The 20,808-nt window shown below is 39.4% G+C and overlaps 20 non-coding genes and 1 pseudogene across 20 annotated transcripts; all 21 read left to right on the plus strand.

Moving 5' to 3' along the window:
* The first annotated feature begins 94 nt into the window (after positions 1-94).
* Positions 95-213, plus strand: LOC128212689 (5S ribosomal RNA). The gene has a single exon (XR_008257593.1). It is a non-coding gene; the product is annotated as a 5S ribosomal RNA (ribosomal RNA).
* A 653-nt stretch (positions 214-866) lies between these two features.
* On the plus strand, positions 867-1,030 carry LOC128212594 (U1 spliceosomal RNA). Its single transcript, XR_008257514.1, has one exon. It is a non-coding gene; the product is annotated as a U1 spliceosomal RNA (small nuclear RNA).
* Positions 1,031-1,401: 371 nt separating this feature from the next.
* Positions 1,402-1,520, plus strand: LOC128212691 (5S ribosomal RNA). Its single transcript, XR_008257595.1, has one exon. It is a non-coding gene; the product is annotated as a 5S ribosomal RNA (ribosomal RNA).
* Positions 1,521-2,173: 653 nt separating this feature from the next.
* LOC128212595 (U1 spliceosomal RNA) lies at positions 2,174-2,337 on the plus strand. The gene has a single exon (XR_008257515.1). It is a non-coding gene; the product is annotated as a U1 spliceosomal RNA (small nuclear RNA).
* Positions 2,338-2,708: 371 nt separating this feature from the next.
* On the plus strand, positions 2,709-2,827 carry LOC128212692 (5S ribosomal RNA). Its single transcript, XR_008257596.1, has one exon. It is a non-coding gene; the product is annotated as a 5S ribosomal RNA (ribosomal RNA).
* Positions 2,828-9,590: 6,763 nt separating this feature from the next.
* Positions 9,591-9,728, plus strand: LOC128212659 (U1 spliceosomal RNA; annotated as a pseudogene).
* Positions 9,729-10,099: 371 nt separating this feature from the next.
* On the plus strand, positions 10,100-10,218 carry LOC128212693 (5S ribosomal RNA). The gene has a single exon (XR_008257597.1). It is a non-coding gene; the product is annotated as a 5S ribosomal RNA (ribosomal RNA).
* A 653-nt stretch (positions 10,219-10,871) lies between these two features.
* On the plus strand, positions 10,872-11,035 carry LOC128212596 (U1 spliceosomal RNA). The gene has a single exon (XR_008257516.1). It is a non-coding gene; the product is annotated as a U1 spliceosomal RNA (small nuclear RNA).
* Positions 11,036-11,406: 371 nt separating this feature from the next.
* On the plus strand, positions 11,407-11,525 carry LOC128212694 (5S ribosomal RNA). Its single transcript, XR_008257598.1, has one exon. It is a non-coding gene; the product is annotated as a 5S ribosomal RNA (ribosomal RNA).
* Positions 11,526-12,178: 653 nt separating this feature from the next.
* On the plus strand, positions 12,179-12,342 carry LOC128212598 (U1 spliceosomal RNA). The gene has a single exon (XR_008257518.1). It is a non-coding gene; the product is annotated as a U1 spliceosomal RNA (small nuclear RNA).
* A 374-nt stretch (positions 12,343-12,716) lies between these two features.
* LOC128212695 (5S ribosomal RNA) lies at positions 12,717-12,835 on the plus strand. The gene has a single exon (XR_008257599.1). It is a non-coding gene; the product is annotated as a 5S ribosomal RNA (ribosomal RNA).
* A 653-nt stretch (positions 12,836-13,488) lies between these two features.
* On the plus strand, positions 13,489-13,652 carry LOC128212599 (U1 spliceosomal RNA). Its single transcript, XR_008257519.1, has one exon. It is a non-coding gene; the product is annotated as a U1 spliceosomal RNA (small nuclear RNA).
* Positions 13,653-14,023: 371 nt separating this feature from the next.
* On the plus strand, positions 14,024-14,142 carry LOC128212696 (5S ribosomal RNA). The gene has a single exon (XR_008257600.1). It is a non-coding gene; the product is annotated as a 5S ribosomal RNA (ribosomal RNA).
* A 653-nt stretch (positions 14,143-14,795) lies between these two features.
* LOC128212600 (U1 spliceosomal RNA) lies at positions 14,796-14,959 on the plus strand. Its single transcript, XR_008257520.1, has one exon. It is a non-coding gene; the product is annotated as a U1 spliceosomal RNA (small nuclear RNA).
* A 371-nt stretch (positions 14,960-15,330) lies between these two features.
* On the plus strand, positions 15,331-15,449 carry LOC128212697 (5S ribosomal RNA). Its single transcript, XR_008257601.1, has one exon. It is a non-coding gene; the product is annotated as a 5S ribosomal RNA (ribosomal RNA).
* Positions 15,450-16,102: 653 nt separating this feature from the next.
* LOC128212601 (U1 spliceosomal RNA) lies at positions 16,103-16,266 on the plus strand. The gene has a single exon (XR_008257521.1). It is a non-coding gene; the product is annotated as a U1 spliceosomal RNA (small nuclear RNA).
* Positions 16,267-16,637: 371 nt separating this feature from the next.
* On the plus strand, positions 16,638-16,756 carry LOC128212698 (5S ribosomal RNA). Its single transcript, XR_008257602.1, has one exon. It is a non-coding gene; the product is annotated as a 5S ribosomal RNA (ribosomal RNA).
* A 654-nt stretch (positions 16,757-17,410) lies between these two features.
* LOC128212602 (U1 spliceosomal RNA) lies at positions 17,411-17,574 on the plus strand. The gene has a single exon (XR_008257522.1). It is a non-coding gene; the product is annotated as a U1 spliceosomal RNA (small nuclear RNA).
* A 374-nt stretch (positions 17,575-17,948) lies between these two features.
* On the plus strand, positions 17,949-18,067 carry LOC128212699 (5S ribosomal RNA). Its single transcript, XR_008257603.1, has one exon. It is a non-coding gene; the product is annotated as a 5S ribosomal RNA (ribosomal RNA).
* Positions 18,068-18,720: 653 nt separating this feature from the next.
* LOC128212603 (U1 spliceosomal RNA) lies at positions 18,721-18,884 on the plus strand. Its single transcript, XR_008257523.1, has one exon. It is a non-coding gene; the product is annotated as a U1 spliceosomal RNA (small nuclear RNA).
* Positions 18,885-19,259: 375 nt separating this feature from the next.
* Positions 19,260-19,378, plus strand: LOC128212700 (5S ribosomal RNA). Its single transcript, XR_008257604.1, has one exon. It is a non-coding gene; the product is annotated as a 5S ribosomal RNA (ribosomal RNA).
* The last annotated feature ends 1,430 nt before the right edge of the window (positions 19,379-20,808 follow it).

Genomic DNA, 20,808 nt, shown 5'->3' on the forward strand with positions numbered 1-20,808 from the left:
GTTGCTATGATATATAATTAAATGTGAAAACTAAAAATAGAACACCGTCTGCTTAAGCAACACCTATATAATGCTTCGTTTTACAGGTACTGATGTCTACGGCCATATCACGTTGAAAACACCGGTTCTCGTCCGATCACCGAAGTTAAGCAACGTCGAGCCCGGTTAGTACTTGGATGGGTGACCGCCTGGGAATACCGGGTGCTGTAGACTTTTACTTTTTGTTTAAATATTATATGTATTAAAATACGTTTTAATGCACGTTTTCGTGCAGTTACGTGTACACACTGCAATTATTTCACACAAAAATGCAAACTTTTGTGAAAATGCGTTACATATAGGACCACTATCGCTGAACAACGTTGTTATTCGTATTTATGACGTTGCGTCTAAGAGTGAACGTCTCTTGAGCGCAATGACGTAGAAGCGCTGCCGTCATGACGTTGTGACGCGATGTTAAATTTCAACTGACGTCGCAGACTTGGCAACGTCAGGAAGACATTAGTTTTTGCGTGGATACGTTACGTTACGAAGCAAGTGTTTGTATTGACACATTTTTTTAAAATGATGTGAATTTTGCGCTTTGTTGTTACGACATACTTACATGAGTCATGGCTACTTATACACACATATTGAATGCAGCGGTTACGTACAAACCGGAAGCACCACTCTAACCTTGCATACACAAAATATGCGTTTTAACGAAAATGCGAAATGAGAACGGGGTTTCTGCCCAAACACGGAAACAATGTGCGCAAGCGAATACAGCGCGCGCGACTAGACCGCGGTACCCTTGTTTGACCAGGCCTGTACTCGGAAACTGTATTCATGTTGGTATATAAGTGAAATAGCCGCCGCTGCCCAGCATACTTACCTGGCACAGGGGATACCGTGATCAAGATGGCGGTTCCCCCAGGAAGAGGCTCTTCCATTGCACTTCGGTTGGGCTGGCGCCTGCGATTACCCCAAATGTGGGTAACTCGGGTGCGCAATTTATTTGTGTGGGAGATTGCGTTCGCGCTAACTCCCGATCATAATAAAACAAAACTAAAAAATAAAATCATAATAAGAAGGGGTCTCGTCTGACAGCGTGGCCGCTCGTCATTCTAAACGGTAAACACGTGTGCGAGCGCACACGAACGATAGTGTATTAAAAGTGTTACGCGTACAAGCCGGGTATATGGTAATGCTGGTTGTACTTATAAATACGGAATACTTGTTCTATTACCTATTATTTTTAATAATGTTCACGTTTTATATCATTACCAACATCGCCATTATTATTATTATTACTATATAATTGAAATGTTGCTATGATATATAATTAAATGTGAAAACTAAAAATAGAACACCGTCTGCTTAAGCAACACCTATATAATGCTTCGTTTTACAGGTACTGATGTCTACGGCCATATCACGTTGAAAACACCGGTTCTCGTCCGATCACCGAAGTTAAGCAACGTCGAGCCCGGTTAGTACTTGGATGGGTGACCGCCTGGGAATACCGGGTGCTGTAGACTTTTACTTTTTGTTTAAATATTATATGTATTAAAATACGTTTTAATGCACGTTTTCGTGCAGTTACGTGTACACACTGCAATTATTTCACACAAAAATGCAAACTTTTGTGAAAATGCGTTACATATAGGACCACTATCGCTGAACAACGTTGTTATTCGTATTTATGACGTTGCGTCTAAGAGTGAACGTCTCTTGAGCGCAATGACGTAGAAGCGCTGCCGTCATGACGTTGTGACGCGATGTTAAATTTCAACTGACGTCGCAGACTTGGCAACGTCAGGAAGACATTAGTTTTTGCGTGGATACGTTACGTTACGAAGCAAGTGTTTGTATTGACACATTTTTTTAAAATGATGTGAATTTTGCGCTTTGTTGTTACGACATACTTACATGAGTCATGGCTACTTATACACACATATTGAATGCAGCGGTTACGTACAAACCGGAAGCACCACTCTAACCTTGCATACACAAAATATGCGTTTTAACGAAAATGCGAAATGAGAACGGGGTTTCTGCCCAAACACGGAAACAATGTGCGCAAGCGAATACAGCGCGCGCGACTAGACCGCGGTACCCTTGTTTGACCAGGCCTGTACTCGGAAACTGTATTCATGTTGGTATATAAGTGAAATAGCCGCCGCTGCCCAGCATACTTACCTGGCACAGGGGATACCGTGATCAAGATGGCGGTTCCCCCAGGAAGAGGCTCTTCCATTGCACTTCGGTTGGGCTGGCGCCTGCGATTACCCCAAATGTGGGTAACTCGGGTGCGCAATTTATTTGTGTGGGAGATTGCGTTCGCGCTAACTCCCGATCATAATAAAACAAAACTAAAAAATAAAATCATAATAAGAAGGGGTCTCGTCTGACAGCGTGGCCGCTCGTCATTCTAAACGGTAAACACGTGTGCGAGCGCACACGAACGATAGTGTATTAAAAGTGTTACGCGTACAAGCCGGGTATATGGTAATGCTGGTTGTACTTATAAATACGGAATACTTGTTCTATTACCTATTATTTTTAATAATGTTCACGTTTTATATCATTACCAACATCGCCATTATTATTATTATTACTATATAATTGAAATGTTGCTATGATATATAATTAAATGTGAAAACTAAAAATAGAACACCGTCTGCTTAAGCAACACCTATATAATGCTTCGTTTTACAGGTACTGATGTCTACGGCCATATCACGTTGAAAACACCGGTTCTCGTCCGATCACCGAAGTTAAGCAACGTCGAGCCCGGTTAGTACTTGGATGGGTGACCGCCTGGGAATACCGGGTGCTGTAGACTTTTACTTTTTGTTTAAATATTATATGTATTAAAATACGTTTTAATGCACGTTTTCGTGCAGTTACGTGTACACACTGCAATTATTTCACACAAAAATGCAAACTTTTGTGAAAATGCGTTACATATAGGACCACTATCGCTGAACAACGTTGTTATTCGTATTTATGACGTTGCGTCTAAGAGTGAACGTCTCTTGAGCGCAATGACGTAGAAGCGCTGCCGTCATGACGTTGTGACGCGATGTTAAATTTCAACTGACGTCGCAGACTTGGCAACGTCAGGAAGACATTAGTTTTTGCGTGGATACGTTACGTTACGAAGCAAGTGTTTGTATTGACACATTTTTTTAAAATGATGTGAATTTTGCGCTTTGTTGTTACGACATACTTACATGAGTCATGGCTACTTATACACACATATTGAATGCAGCGGTTACGTACAAACCGGAAGCACCACTCTAACCTTGCATACACAAAATATGCGTTTTAACGAAAATGCGAAATGAGAACGGGGTTTCTGCCCAAACACGGAAACAATGTGCGCAAGCGAATACAGCGCGCGCGACTAGACCGCGGTACCCTTGTTTGACCAGGCCTGTACTCGGAAACTGTATTCATGTTGGTATATAAGTGAAATAGCCGCCGCTGCCCAGCATACTTACCTGGCACAGGGGATACCGTGATCTGCATGCAGTAATTTCGTTTTCCTCGTGGAGCTTTACTTAAAGTGTATTTCAGTGGAGTGTTAAATAAACATGACTAGTATTGCTGCATACTTTCCCGCATTAGTGGGAAAGGCAGTTAGTGCGGACATAGAAAATAGATCCGTGAAAATTTCATGTATGAACAATAGAAATGTTTCTATGGCTGACTTAGTCATGATGATGGGAAAGTATAATGTAGACGCAGGAGAAGTGGACACCATTTCCAGGGGACCTCCGGGATCACGATTTTTCGAAGTGTCTTTACGCAGCCGAGATGTGGTGGAGCGATTTATAGGAAATACTGATTTTTCATATAGAGGGAAAAATTTCAGTGTGGTTGATTATCATAATCAAATCGTTGAGTGTCGTGTGCACTGGTTGCCAGTGCACACATGTGCAAATGTACTTCATAGCATTTTTGAACGTTATGGAAAGGTCCTGGGTATTTCTGATGACGCGATCAAGTTCGGGGAAAATTCCGTTAAAACAGGAATAAGGATTGTCAAAATTTCAGTGAATGAAATAGAAAAGGGGCAAATTCCCCACATCTTGAATTTTGAATGTGGAACTCGAGCATTGGTGACAATGCGGGGACGTGCTCCTCTGTGTCTGCGCTGCCAGCGCATTGGCCACGTGAGGAGCACCTGCCCCGGCATTGTCACTAATGCTGGGGCAGTTGTTTCAGGTGAGGCAACGCCTGATCCTGAGGCTGTTGTGAACGAGGTCGGGGCCGAGGTCGTGGAAGAGAAGGTGCAGGATGTGCAGACAGGAGGGGTGGAGCAGACCAGGGAGGTGGAAGTCACGGAGGAAACTGGGATAGCTGCAGAGGTAGAAGAAACAGAAGGGGATAATGAGGGTGAGATGGAGTTTTCGTCTGAGGCCAGAGGGGAGAAGCGTTCCGCTTCCGAGGAGACGGACCCTGGTTGGGATGTCGTCGACCGTCGGAGGCGGAAGGCCAGGGGCGCGTCTGTGGCCGGGTCTGGGGACTCCAGAGGTCTCAGTGCGATCCTCGTTGAGGATCCTCTGACACCCGAGGAGTCCACGGCCCAGGACACGGTCATGGACGAGCTTCTGTCTATGCAGAGTCCTTTTCATAATTAATCCTTTTTCCTCTTTTTTCCTTTACGATTATGTCTAACGATTTAAAACCTTGTTTTTGCGGAGATTTACCTGAAATGTATTATGGACAGTGCCTTTGCCTCACGATTTCTATTTACGGCTTTGCCGGGTCTAAAATTCACTGTGTACATGTATATATTTTGCTTCTCTTTAGTTGAGCAAGGTTTATCGTTGACACACCATGGTCATATATATAGGCGTTCTTTTTCCAATATATGTCATTTAATACTGTCTGTTTATTTCTGTCTACACGGACAATGTACAGAGTTTACGATGTATCGTCTGCCGTCCATACTACTAGTATTGGATTTTCGTCTGCTAATAGTTTACACCTTTACTTCTTTCGTATTAAACTACTTTATCTCAGAATATTGTAAATTTAGCGTTATTGCCTACATATATCTGTACGTTACAAGGTTTAAATTGAGTGTTCGTCTGCTAGTTATAAACTTAAATCAGAAACAAACTATTTCGTCTGCTTTTGGTTTGATTAGTTTAAACTTAATCTCAAGATTGACAGGTACAATACGGTTTAAAATGATTTATGTACACAGTGTTTATTTAAAATGGCTTTAAATATATTTAGTTTAAATATTAATGGACTTCGGTCTAAACCCAAGCAATCCTTTATAAAGGATTTTATTTCTGCTAATAATGTAGATATACTTTGCTTGCAAGAAACGCATATTAATAATTTCTTTTTCGTTAAAGATATTGAAATACACATTTCAAATAAATACAGATATATATGGAGTTATGGTTTCGGACAGTCAGCTGGAACATGTGTCATAATTATAAATGATAAAATTAATATTGAAAGTTTTCAAACGGATTTTGATGGTCGGTTTTTATATTTAGATTTAGATATTTGTGACTTTAAAGTTAGATTATGTAATATATATGCACCAAATGTTCCTGGGGAACGTAATGAGTACTTTACAAATATTAAACAGTTTTTTGTTACATCAAGGAATTTAATTATTTTAGGAGACTTTAATTTTATTTTTGATACTAGGCTAGATAAAATTGGAGGTAATGTTGATAAAGGTAGTCTTGGTTCAAAAATATTTTCTTCAGTTATTAAAAATTATGGTTTATTTGATGTTTACAGGAATAAACATCCGAATACGGTTAAGATATCTTGGTGTAAAAATGGTATTGGGTGTAGGTTAGATAGAATTTATTTTTCTTTAAAATTCAAAGGCGAAATTATAGATACTGGTTATATGCCATGTCCTCTTTCGGATCATGATTTTGTCTACTTTAAACTTCCTTTAAATAATGATATAAGTATAGGAAAGTCGTATTGGAAATTAAATAATTCCATATTATCAGATGAAGATTTTCAATTAGGTTTTAAGTTCTATTGGAAAATTATTAGTAGAACTGATGAAATTACCCTTGAGTGGTGGGACAAGATGAAGTTATTGATTAAGGAATTTTGCATTGATTATAGTAAATGTAAGAATATTGAATATCACAAAGAGTTAAGAAATTTAATTAAAGAGTATCAAAGTTCAGCGTCTATTAATGAGAGAATATTTATCAAATCTAAAATAAGTGAATTATATAAAGTCAAACATACTGGTGCTCTGATTCGTAGTAAAGTCAATATGATTAATCATAATGAGAATATTTCAAGCTTTTATCATGATGTGGAATTTTCTAAAAATAAAGACAAAATTATATACAAGATAGTCGATAATAACAGAGAGAAAAATACATCTCTTGGAATATTAGATTCTTTTAGGAATTTTTATAAAACTTTGTATGCAGCTGAATATATTGATAGTTCATTAAATGACATTTTTCTACAAGATTTACCCAGAGTTTCTAATGATGACAATGATGATTTAATTCAAAATATTACTGTTACTGATATTGAAACTGCCTTAAAACAAATGAATCACGATAAAACCCCTGGTAGTGATGGGTTAACGTCCTTGTTTTATTTGACATTTTTTAATATTTTTGGTCCAATTTTAGAGAAATTATTCAATATATGCTATGACCTTGGAACTATGTCTAATTCTCAGAAATTATCTTACATTACTTTATTATGTAAAGATAAAAATAATCCGTCTGTTATGAAAAATTATAGACCTATTTCTTTATTAAACGTAGATAGAAAGTTGTTATCTAAAATAATTACTAACAGACTGACCAATGTTTTACCAAGTATTATTGGTATAAGTCAAACATGTTCTATTAAAGGTAGATCTATATTTGATAATATACATTTAATTAGGAATCTATTAGACTATATTGAACAGAAAGATATTACTGCTTGCTTTATAAACTTAGACCAGGAAAAGGCTTTTGACAAAGTGTCGTGGCCATATATGTTCTCTGTTTTACAGAGTTTTGGTTTTGATGATAAATTTATTAAATGGATTAAAGTTTTATATAATGATGTGTCCACATCAGTTATTGTTAATGGACATATTTCAAATCCGTTTCAATTAGAGCGTTCTGTTCGCCAGGGTTGTTCTTTATCTCCGTTATTGTATGTTTTATGTTTAGAACCATTAGCCAAAAAAGTACAAGATGATAAAAATATAAATGGTGTCATAGCTCCGGGTGGTAAATTTCACGTTAAAATGTCTTTATATGCAGACGACAATACTACAGTTCTAACTGACAATCAATCCATTAATTTGTTTTTTAAACATGTTCATAATTTTCAAAGATTGTCTGGTTCAAAAATCAATTTTAATAAGTCATCGGGTATGTTTTTAGGAAAGTGGAAAACTCGAGACGATCATCCTTTTGGTATTTCGTGGGTTGAAAACTGTAAATTATTAGGTTATAAATTTGGTTATGATTTAACTAATGATGATATATGGGGTAAACTATTCAATAATTTTAGAAATACTTTGAATTTATGGTCGTCACGAGCAATGTCGTTTAAAGGTAAAAGTCATATTTTAAATAGCTATGTTGTTTCTAAAATATTGTTTTATATATTTGCCCAGGACATGCATCATTATTACTTGAATAATTTCCAAAAATCATGTTTTAGATACATATGGAGTAGTACTTTTGAACCAGTTTGTAGGAAGTCGTTATACTTACCTTTCAGTCAAGGGGGTTTAAATATACCTTGTATTTCTTTGAAAATTAAAGCTTTCTTTTTGTCGCATATATGTAGATATTTAAATAATGATGATATTCCTTGGAAGTATTTTACAACATATTGGATTGGGATACAAATGCGTACATATAACCCCTTATTTGCTTCTAATTTAATTCCGCATAGTGATTTTGTTCCTCCCTTTTATATTAAATGTCTGAAATATTTAAAAGAATTTGAAGAAATTTCTTCCTTTGTGCCTAACCTATTAAATGCAAAGCAATTATATGCGACTTTTGTTACAAGGAATATTGAACCAAAGTGTGTAAAAGATAATCCATATATTAATTTTAAAAACGCTTTCAGCAATATTTTTTCAAGAGCAGTAGACCCGATATGTAGAAATACTTGTTTTAAACTTGTTCATGACGTCACATACGTTAACTATTACTTATCAAGATTTGATCGTTCTTTACCAAATAAATGCACTTTTTGTGATAGAGTTGAGACTATTGACCATTTATTTATAGAATGTAGCTTTGTTCTACCTTTGAACAAAGCATGTTTATATTTATTCAATCTACTTACAAATGGCAATTATTCATTTAGTAAAAAATGGTTTCATTTCTTTGACATTGAATGTAATCACAATGTTAAATATGTCCTTCTTATTATTTTGTCAGAGTCTAGACATATTATTTGGTGTAGTAGGAATGATGTTAAAAAAGAGAAGAAAACTTTAGCCTCAAGTGATCTCGTTTATAGGTTTTTTAATAGAATAAAATATAGAATTTTAATTGATTATAAAAGGCTACATATTGATAAATTTAAATTGTATTGGTCTGAATTCTGTCTAATAGAACACAGTCAAATCAAGTACTTTACCATTTTAAATCCAAAGTTTCATATTAAATAATATCTTGTGTATGCAATGCTTTCAGTGTCTTTGCTGTTTGTGTTTTTCTTCTGCTTTCAGGTTGATGGCTGCGCAGGAAGGGCATAGCTTGGACTGACGGTCATTTCCCTGGGGGCAGAAGATAGCCATATTATTTGCATTTTATGTATTGTTTGTATTATATGTCTTTTTTCATAGATACTCTGTCTCGCTCTCTCATTTCATGCATCTCATTCATGTGTATATATGTAACCCAGTCAGGGATTCATATCATTTCATGCATACTTTCCTCATTTCACTCACCCTTCATATGTATATATGTAACCCAGTTTTGGGACCATTATCTCATTTCACTCATTTAAGGTTTCGTCAGGGTATCTCTAACCTTTTCTTTATACCAAGGCATTTTTCTAAAATTATTGCTTTTTCGTAAAGTCTTCTTTTTTACATTTCATTTCATTGGTCGGGGGTGAGGGAGGGGACTTGGGGAGGTCCGCACTATGAGCCTCGGTGCGGAACTGCTCGGGTCGTCATCACCATCTTCTGCCAGATATCTTTTTAAATGACAATTCAAAATTATCCTGTTTTTCAAATGTTTGAATTTTTTCACCTTGGTATACTACTAACATACTTGCCTCAGCACCACCAGTTTATAATGTATATAATTGTCTGTATTATGTGTTATTTGCTTCTCCCCTCGACGCTGAGTTTATCTAAAACAGTTTAAATATATAGATATTGACTTTTAAAAATAGTTCAACAAGTGAAAGTGACTTTCAAGTGACTAATAGTGAAACGATATAAAAGTGATCGATTAAGTGAATATAACAGTGACTTTTCCAAACTTCAAAACTATTGCATTATGTTACTTTTGTTATTTATATCAATGTTAAGGTGCTTTCTCGAGGCAAGTTGGGCGGGGCGCTTTACACCCCACCCACATGTTATTTTATGTGAATAAAGTTTTATGAAAAAGAAAAAATGGCGGTTCCCCCAGGAAGAGGCTCTTCCATTGCACTTCGGTTGGGCTGGCGCCTGCGATTACCCCAAATGTGGGTAACTCGGGTGCGCAATTTATTTGTGTGGGAGATTGCGTTCGCGCTAACTCCCGATCATAATAAAACAAAACTAAAAAATAAAATCATAATAAGAAGGGGTCTCGTCTGACAGCGTGGCCGCTCGTCATTCTAAACGGTAAACACGTGTGCGAGCGCACACGAACGATAGTGTATTAAAAGTGTTACGCGTACAAGCCGGGTATATGGTAATGCTGGTTGTACTTATAAATACGGAATACTTGTTCTATTACCTATTATTTTTAATAATGTTCACGTTTTATATCATTACCAACATCGCCATTATTATTATTATTACTATATAATTGAAATGTTGCTATGATATATAATTAAATGTGAAAACTAAAAATAGAACACCGTCTGCTTAAGCAACACCTATATAATGCTTCGTTTTACAGGTACTGATGTCTACGGCCATATCACGTTGAAAACACCGGTTCTCGTCCGATCACCGAAGTTAAGCAACGTCGAGCCCGGTTAGTACTTGGATGGGTGACCGCCTGGGAATACCGGGTGCTGTAGACTTTTACTTTTTGTTTAAATATTATATGTATTAAAATACGTTTTAATGCACGTTTTCGTGCAGTTACGTGTACACACTGCAATTATTTCACACAAAAATGCAAACTTTTGTGAAAATGCGTTACATATAGGACCACTATCGCTGAACAACGTTGTTATTCGTATTTATGACGTTGCGTCTAAGAGTGAACGTCTCTTGAGCGCAATGACGTAGAAGCGCTGCCGTCATGACGTTGTGACGCGATGTTAAATTTCAACTGACGTCGCAGACTTGGCAACGTCAGGAAGACATTAGTTTTTGCGTGGATACGTTACGTTACGAAGCAAGTGTTTGTATTGACACATTTTTTTAAAATGATGTGAATTTTGCGCTTTGTTGTTACGACATACTTACATGAGTCATGGCTACTTATACACACATATTGAATGCAGCGGTTACGTACAAACCGGAAGCACCACTCTAACCTTGCATACACAAAATATGCGTTTTAACGAAAATGCGAAATGAGAACGGGGTTTCTGCCCAAACACGGAAACAATGTGCGCAAGCGAATACAGCGCGCGCGACTAGACCGCGGTACCCTTGTTTGACCAGGCCTGTACTCGGAAACTGTATTCATGTTGGTATATAAGTGAAATAGCCGCCGCTGCCCAGCATACTTACCTGGCACAGGGGATACCGTGATCAAGATGGCGGTTCCCCCAGGAAGAGGCTCTTCCATTGCACTTCGGTTGGGCTGGCGCCTGCGATTACCCCAAATGTGGGTAACTCGGGTGCGCAATTTATTTGTGTGGGAGATTGCGTTCGCGCTAACTCCCGATCATAATAAAACAAAACTAAAAAATAAAATCATAATAAGAAGGGGTCTCGTCTGACAGCGTGGCCGCTCGTCATTCTAAACGGTAAACACGTGTGCGAGCGCACACGAACGATAGTGTATTAAAAGTGTTACGCGTACAAGCCGGGTATATGGTAATGCTGGTTGTACTTATAAATACGGAATACTTGTTCTATTACCTATTATTTTTAATAATGTTCACGTTTTATATCATTACCAACATCGCCATTATTATTATTATTACTATATAATTGAAATGTTGCTATGATATATAATTAAATGTGAAAACTAAAAATAGAACACCGTCTGCTTAAGCAACACCTATATAATGCTTCGTTTTACAGGTACTGATGTCTACGGCCATATCACGTTGAAAACACCGGTTCTCGTCCGATCACCGAAGTTAAGCAACGTCGAGCCCGGTTAGTACTTGGATGGGTGACCGCCTGGGAATACCGGGTGCTGTAGACTTTTACTTTTTGTTTAAATATTATATGTATTAAAATACGTTTTAATGCACGTTTTCGTGCAGTTACGTGTACACACTGCAATTATTTCACACAAAAATGCAAACTTTTGTGAAAATGCGTTACATATAGGACCACTATCGCTGAACAACGTTGTTATTCGTATTTATGACGTTGCGTCTAAGAGTGAACGTCTCTTGAGCGCAATGACGTAGAAGCGCTGCCGTCATGACGTTGTGACGCGATGTTAAATTTCAACTGACGTCGCAGACTTGGCAACGTCAGGAAGACATTAGTTTTTGCGTGGATACGTTACGTTACGAAGCAAGTGTTTGTATTGACACATTTTTTTAAAATGATGTGAATTTTGCGCTTTGTTGTTACGACATACTTACATGAGTCATGGCTACTTATACACACATATTGAATGCAGCGGTTACGTACAAACCGGAAGCACCACTCTAACCTTGCATACACAAAATATGCGTTTTAACGAAAATGCGAAATGAGAACGGGGTTTCTGCCCAAACACGGAAACAATGTGCGCAAGCGAATACAGCGCGCGCGACTAGACCGCGGTACCCTTGTTTGACCAGGCCTGTACTCGGAAACTGTATTCATGTTGGTATATAAGTGAAATAGCCGCCGCTGCCCAGCATACTTACCTGGCACAGGGGATACCGTGATCAAGATGGCGGTTCCCCCAGGAAGAGGCTCTTCCATTGCACTTCGGTTGGGCTGGCGCCTGCGATTACCCCAAATGTGGGTAACTCGGGTGCGCAATTTATTTGTGTGGGAGATTGCGTTCGCGCTAACTCCCGATCATAATAAAACAAAACTAAAAAATAAAATCATAATAAGAAGGGGTCTCGTCTGACAGCGTGGCCGCTCGTCATTCTAAACGGTAAACACGTGTGCGAGCGCACACGAACGATAGTGTATTAAAAGTGTTACGCGTACAAGCCGGGTATATGGTAATGCTGGTTGTACTTATAAATACGGAATACTTGTTCTATTACCTATTATTTTTAATAATGTTCACGTTTTATATCATTACCAACATCGCCATTATTATTATTATTACTACTATATAATTGAAATGTTGCTATGATATATAATTAAATGTGAAAACTAAAAATAGAACACCGTCTGCTTAAGCAACACCTATATAATGCTTCGTTTTACAGGTACTGATGTCTACGGCCATATCACGTTGAAAACACCGGTTCTCGTCCGATCACCGAAGTTAAGCAACGTCGAGCCCGGTTAGTACTTGGATGGGTGACCGCCTGGGAATACCGGGTGCTGTAGACTTTTACTTTTTGTTTAAATATTATATGTATTAAAATACGTTTTAATGCACGTTTTCGTGCAGTTACGTGTACACACTGCAATTATTTCACACAAAAATGCAAACTTTTGTGAAAATGCGTTACATATAGGACCACTATCGCTGAACAACGTTGTTATTCGTATTTATGACGTTGCGTCTAAGAGTGAACGTCTCTTGAGCGCAATGACGTAGAAGCGCTGCCGTCATGACGTTGTGACGCGATGTTAAATTTCAACTGACGTCGCAGACTTGGCAACGTCAGGAAGACATTAGTTTTTGCGTGGATACGTTACGTTACGAAGCAAGTGTTTGTATTGACACATTTTTTTAAAATGATGTGAATTTTGCGCTTTGTTGTTACGACATACTTACATGAGTCATGGCTACTTATACACACATATTGAATGCAGCGGTTACGTACAAACCGGAAGCACCACTCTAACCTTGCATACACAAAATATGCGTTTTAACGAAAATGCGAAATGAGAACGGGGTTTCTGCCCAAACACGGAAACAATGTGCGCAAGCGAATACAGCGCGCGCGACTAGACCGCGGTACCCTTGTTTGACCAGGCCTGTACTCGGAAACTGTATTCATGTTGGTATATAAGTGAAATAGCCGCCGCTGCCCAGCATACTTACCTGGCACAGGGGATACCGTGATCAAGATGGCGGTTCCCCCAGGAAGAGGCTCTTCCATTGCACTTCGGTTGGGCTGGCGCCTGCGATTACCCCAAATGTGGGTAACTCGGGTGCGCAATTTATTTGTGTGGGAGATTGCGTTCGCGCTAACTCCCGATCATAATAAAACAAAACTAAAAAATAAAATCATAATAAGAAGGGGTCTCGTCTGACAGCGTGGCCGCTCGTCATTCTAAACGGTAAACACGTGTGCGAGCGCACACGAACGATAGTGTATTAAAAGTGTTACGCGTACAAGCCGGGTATATGGTAATGCTGGTTGTACTTATAAATACGGAATACTTGTTCTATTACCTATTATTTTTAATAATGTTCACGTTTTATATCATTACCAACATCGCCATTATTATTATTATTACTATATAATTGAAATGTTGCTATGATATATAATTAAATGTGAAAACTAAAAATAGAACACCGTCTGCTTAAGCAACACCTATATAATGCTTCGTTTTACAGGTACTGATGTCTACGGCCATATCACGTTGAAAACACCGGTTCTCGTCCGATCACCGAAGTTAAGCAACGTCGAGCCCGGTTAGTACTTGGATGGGTGACCGCCTGGGAATACCGGGTGCTGTAGACTTTTACTTTTTGTTTAAATATTATATGTATTAAAATACGTTTTAATGCACGTTTTCGTGCAGTTACGTGTACACACTGCAATTATTTCACACAAAAATGCAAACTTTTGTGAAAATGCGTTACATATAGGACCACTATCGCTGAACAACGTTGTTATTCGTATTTATGACGTTGCGTCTAAGAGTGAACGTCTCTTGAGCGCAATGACGTAGAAGCGCTGCCGTCATGACGTTGTGACGCGATGTTAAATTTCAACTGACGTCGCAGACTTGGCAACGTCAGGAAGACATTAGTTTTTGCGTGGATACGTTACGTTACGAAGCAAGTGTTTGTATTGACACATTTTTTTAAAATGATGTGAATTTTGCGCTTTGTTGTTACGACATACTTACATGAGTCATGGCTACTTATACACACATATTGAATGCAGCGGTTACGTACAAACCGGAAGCACCACTCTAACCTTGCATACACAAAATATGCGTTTTAACGAAAATGCGAAATGAGAACGGGGTTTCTGCCCAAACACGGAAACAATGTGCGCAAGCGAATACAGCGCGCGCGACTAGACCGCGGTACCCTTGTTTGACCAGGCCTGTACTCGGAAACTGTATTCATGTTGGTATATAAGTGAAATAGCCGCCGCTGCCCAGCATACTTACCTGGCACAGGGGATACCGTGATCAAGATGGCGGTTCCCCCAGGAAGAGGCTCTTCCATTGCACTTCGGTTGGGCTGGCGCCTGCGATTACCCCAAATGTGGGTAACTCGGGTGCGCAATTTATTTGTGTGGGAGATTGCGTTCGCGCTAACTCCCGATCATAATAAAACAAAACTAAAAAATAAAATCATAATAAGAAGGGGTCTCGTCTGACAGCGTGGCCGCTCGTCATTCTAAACGGTAAACACGTGTGCGAGCGCACACGAACGATAGTGTATTAAAAGTGTTACGCGTACAAGCCGGGTATATGGTAATGCTGGTTGTACTTATAAATACGGAATACTTGTTCTATTACCTATTATTTTTAATAATGTTCACGTTTTATATCATTACCAACATCGCCATTATTATTATTATTACTATATAATTGAAATGTTGCTATGATATATAATTAAATGTGAAAACTAAAAATAGAACACCGTCTGCTTAAGCAACACCTATATAATGCTTCGTTTTACAGGTACTGATGTCTACGGCCATATCACGTTGAAAACACCGGTTCTCGTCCGATCACCGAAGTTAAGCAACGTCGAGCCCGGTTAGTACTTGGATGGGTGACCGCCTGGGAATACCGGGTGCTGTAGACTTTTACTTTTTGTTTAAATATTATATGTATTAAAATACGTTTTAATGCACGTTTTCGTGCAGTTACGTGTACACACTGCAATTATTTCACACAAAAATGCAAACTTTTGTGAAAATGCGTTACATATAGGACCACTATCGCTGAACAACGTTGTTATTCGTATTTATGACGTTGCGTCTAAGAGTGAACGTCTCTTGAGCGCAATGACGTAGAAGCGCTGCCGTCATGACGTTGTGACGCGATGTTAAATTTCAACTGACGTCGCAGACTTGGCAACGTCAGGAAGACATTAGTTTTTGCGTGGATACGTTACGTTACGAAGCAAGTGTTTGTATTGACACATTTTTTTAAAATGATGTGAATTTTGCGCTTTGTTGTTACGACATACTTACATGAGTCATGGCTACTTATACACACATATTGAATGCAGCGGTTACGTACAAACCGGAAGCACCACTCTAACCTTGCATACACAAAATATGCGTTTTAACGAAAATGCGAAATGAGAACGGGGTTTCTGCCCAAACACGGAAACAATGTGCGCAAGCGAATACAGCGCGCGCGACTAGACCGCGGTACCCTTGTTTGACCAGGCCTGTACTCGGAAACTGTATTCATGTTGGTATATAAGTGAAATAGCCGCCGCTGCCCAGCATACTTACCTGGCACAGGGGATACCGTGATCAAGATGGCGGTTCCCCCAGGAAGAGGCTCTTCCATTGCACTTCGGTTGGGCTGGCGCCTGCGATTACCCCAAATGTGGGTAACTCGGGTGCGCAATTTATTTGTGTGGGAGATTGCGTTCGCGCTAACTCCCGATCATAATAAAACAAAACTAAAAAATAAAATCATAATAAGAAGGGGTCTCGTCTGACAGCGTGGCCGCTCGTCATTCTAAACGGTAAACACGTGTGCGAGCGCACACGAACGATAGTGTATTAAAAGTGTTACGCGTACAAGCCGGGTATATGGTAATGCTGGTTGTACTTATAAATACGGAATACTTGTTCTATTACCTATTATTTTTAATAATGTTCACGTTTTATATCATTACCAACATCGCCATTATTATTATTATTACTATATAATTGAAATGTTGCTATGATATATAATTAAATGTGAAAACTAAAAATAGAACACCGTCTGCTTAAGCAACACCTATATAATGCTTCGTTTTACAGGTACTGATGTCTACGGCCATATCACGTTGAAAACACCGGTTCTCGTCCGATCACCGAAGTTAAGCAACGTCGAGCCCGGTTAGTACTTGGATGGGTGACCGCCTGGGAATACCGGGTGCTGTAGACTTTTACTTTTTGTTTAAATATTATATGTATTAAAATACGTTTTAATGCACGTTTTCGTGCAGTTACGTGTACACACTGCAATTATTTCACACAAAAATGCAAACTTTTGTGAAAATGCGTTACATATAGGACCACTATCGCTGAACAACGTTGTTATTCGTATTTATGACGTTGCGTCTAAGAGTGAACGTCTCTTGAGCGCAATGACGTAGAAGCGCTGCCGTCATGACGTTGTGACGCGATGTTAAATTTCAACTGACGTCGCAGACTTGGCAACGTCAGGAAGACATTAGTTTTTGCGTGGATACGTTACGTTACGAAGCAAGTGTTTGTATTGACACATTTTTTTAAAATGATGTGAATTTTGCGCTTTGTTGTTACGACATACTTACATGAGTCATGGCTACTTATACACACATATTGAATGCAGCGGTTACGTACAAACCGGAAGCACCACTCTAACCTTGCATACACAAAATATGCGTTTTAACGAAAATGCGAAATGAGAACGGGGTTTCTGCCCAAACACGGAAACAATGTGCGCAAGCGAATACAGCGCGCGCGACTAAGACCGCGGTACCCTTGTTTGACCAGGCCTGTACTCGGAAACTGTATTCATGTTGGTATATAAGTGAAATAGCCGCCGCTGCCCAGCATACTTACCTGGCACAGGGGATACCGTGATCAAGATGGCGGTTCCCCCAGGAAGAGGCTCTTCCATTGCACTTCGGTTGGGCTGGCGCCTGCGATTACCCCAAATGTGGGTAACTCGGGTGCGCAATTTATTTGTGTGGGAGATTGCGTTCGCGCTAACTCCCGATCATAATAAAACAAAACTAAAAAATAAAATCATAATAAGAAGGGGTCTCGTCTGACAGCGTGGCCGCTCGTCATTCTAAACGGTAAACACGTGTGCGAGCGCACACGAACGATAGTGTATTAAAAGTGTTACGCGTACAAGCCTGGTATATGGTTATGCTGGTTGTACTTATAAATACGGAATACTTGTTCTATTACCTATTATTTTTAATAATGTTCACGTTTTATATCATTACCAACATCGCCATTATTATTATTATTACTACTATATAATTGAAATGTTGCTATGATATATAATTAAATGTGAAAACTAAAAATAGAACACCGTCTGCTTAAGCAACACCTATATAATGCTTCGTTTTACAGGTACTGATGTCTACGGCCATATCACGTTGAAAACACCGGTTCTCGTCCGATCACCGAAGTTAAGCAACGTCGAGCCCGGTTAGTACTTGGATGGGTGACCGCCTGGGAATACCGGGTGCTGTAGACTTTTACTTTTTGTTTAAATATTATATGTATTAAAATACGTTTTAATGCACGTTTTCGTGCAGTTACGTGTACACACTGCAATTATTTCACACAAAAATGCAAACTTTTGTGAAAATGCGTTACATATAGGACCACTATCGCTGAACAACGTTGTTATTCGTATTTATGACGTTGCGTCTAAGAGTGAACGTCTCTTGAGCGCAATGACGTAGAAGCGCTGCCGTCATGACGTTGTGACGCGATGTTAAATTTCAACTGACGTCGCAGACTTGGCAACGTCAGGAAGACATTAGTTTTTGCGTGGATACGTTACGTTACGAAGCAAGTGTTTGTATTGACACATTTTTTTAAAATGATGTGAATTTTGCGCTTTGTTGTTACGACATACTTACATGAGTCATGGCTACTTATACACACATATTGAATGCAGCGGTTACGTACAAACCGGAAGCACCACTCTAACCTTGCATACACAAAATATGCGTTTTAACGAAAATGCGAAATGAGAACGGGGTTTCTGCCCAAACACGGAAACAATGTGCGCAAGCGAATACAGCGCGCGCGACTAGACCGCGGTACCCTTGTTTGACCAGGCCTGTACTCGGAAACTGTATTCATGTTGGTATATAAGTGAAATAGCCGCCGCTGCCCAGCATACTTACCTGGCACAGGGGATACCGTGATCAAGATGGCGGTTCCCCCAGGAAGAGGCTCTTCCATTGCACTTCGGTTGGGCTGGCGCCTGCGATTACCCCAAATGTGGGTAACTCGGGTGCGCAATTTATTTGTGTGGGAGATTGCGTTCGCGCTAACTCCCGATCATAATAAAACAAAACTAAAAAATAAAATCATAATAAGAAGGGGTCTCGTCTGACAGCGTGGCCGCTCGTCATTCTAAACGGTAAACACGTGTGCGAGCGCACACGAACGATAGTGTATTAAAAGTGTTACGCGTACAAGCCTGGTATATGGTTAATGCTGGTTGTACTTATAAATACGGAATACTTGTTCTATTACCTATTATTTTTAATAATGTTCACGTTTTATATCATTACCAACATCGCCATTATTATTATTATTACTACTATATAATTGAAATGTTGCTATGATATATAATTAAATGTGAAAACTAAAAATAGAACACCGTCTGCTTAAGCAACACCTATATAATGCTTCGTTTTACAGGTACTGATGTCTACGGCCATATCACGTTGAAAACACCGGTTCTCGTCCGATCACCGAAGTTAAGCAACGTCGAGCCCGGTTAGTACTTGGATGGGTGACCGCCTGGGAATACCGGGTGCTGTAGACTTTTACTTTTTGTTTAAATATTATATGTATTAAAATACGTTTTAATGCACGTTTTCGTGCAGTTACGTGTACACACTGCAATTATTTCACACAAAAATGCAAACTTTTGTGAAAATGCGTTACATATAGGACCACTATCGCTGAACAACGTTGTTATTCGTATTTATGACGTTGCGTCTAAGAGTGAACGTCTCTTGAGCGCAATGACGTAGAAGCGCTGCCGTCATGACGTTGTGACGCGATGTTAAATTTCAACTGACGTCGCAGACTTGGCAACGTCAGGAAGACATTAGTTTTTGCGTGGATACGTTACGTTACGAAGCAAGTGTTTGTATTGACACATTTTTTTAAAATGATGTGAATTTTGCGCTTTGTTGTTACGACATACTTACATGAGTCATGGCTACTTATACACACATATTGAATGCAGCGGTTACGTACAAACCGGAAGCACCACTCTAACCTTGCATACACAAAATATGCGTTTTAACGAAAATGCGAAATGAGAACGGGGTTTCTGCCCAAACACGGAAACAATGTGCGCAAGCGAATACAGCGCGCGCGACTAGACCGCGGTACCCTTGTTTGACCAGGCCTGTACTCGGAAACTGTATTCATGTTGGTATATAAGTGAAATAGCCGCCGCTGCCCAGCATACTTACCTGGCACAGGGGATACCGTGATCTGCATGCAGTAATTTCGTTTTCCTCGTGGAGCTTTACTTAAAGTGTATTTCAGTGGAGTGTTAAATAAACATGACTAGTATTGCTGCATACTTTCCCGCATTAGTGGGAAAGGCAGTTAGTGCGGACATAGAAAATAGATCCGTGAAAATTTCATGTATGAACAATAGAAATGTTTCTATGGCTGACTTAGTCATGATGATGGGAAAGTATAATGTAGACGCAGGAGAAGTGGACACCATTTCCAGGGGACCTCCGGGATCACGATTTTTCGAAGTGTCTTTACGCAGCCGAGATGTGGTGGAGCGATTTATAGGAAATACTGATTTTTCATATAGAGGGAAAAATTTCAGTGTGGTTGATTATCATAATCAAATCGTTGAGTGTCGTGTGCACTGGTTGCCAGTGCACACATGTGCAAATGTACTTCATAGCATTTTTGAACGTTATGGAAAGGTCCTGGGTATTTCTGATGACGCGATCAAGTTCGGGGAAAATTCCGTTAAAACAGGAATAAGGATTGTCAAAATTTCAGTGAATGAAATAGAAAAGGGGCAAATTCCCCACATCTTGAATTTTGAATGTGGAACTCGAGCATTGGTGACAATGCGGGGACGTGCTCCTCTGTGTCTGCGCTGCCAGCGCATTGGCCACGTGAGGAGCACCTGCCCCGGCATTGTCACTAATGCTGGGGCAGTTGTTTCAGGTGAGGCAACGCCTGATCCTGAGGCTGTTGTGAACGAGGTCG

The sequence above is a fragment of the Mya arenaria genome, chromosome 12 (assembly GCF_026914265.1).
Source record: "Mya arenaria isolate MELC-2E11 chromosome 12, ASM2691426v1".
NCBI classification, from domain to species: Eukaryota; Metazoa; Mollusca; class Bivalvia; order Myida; family Myidae; genus Mya; species Mya arenaria.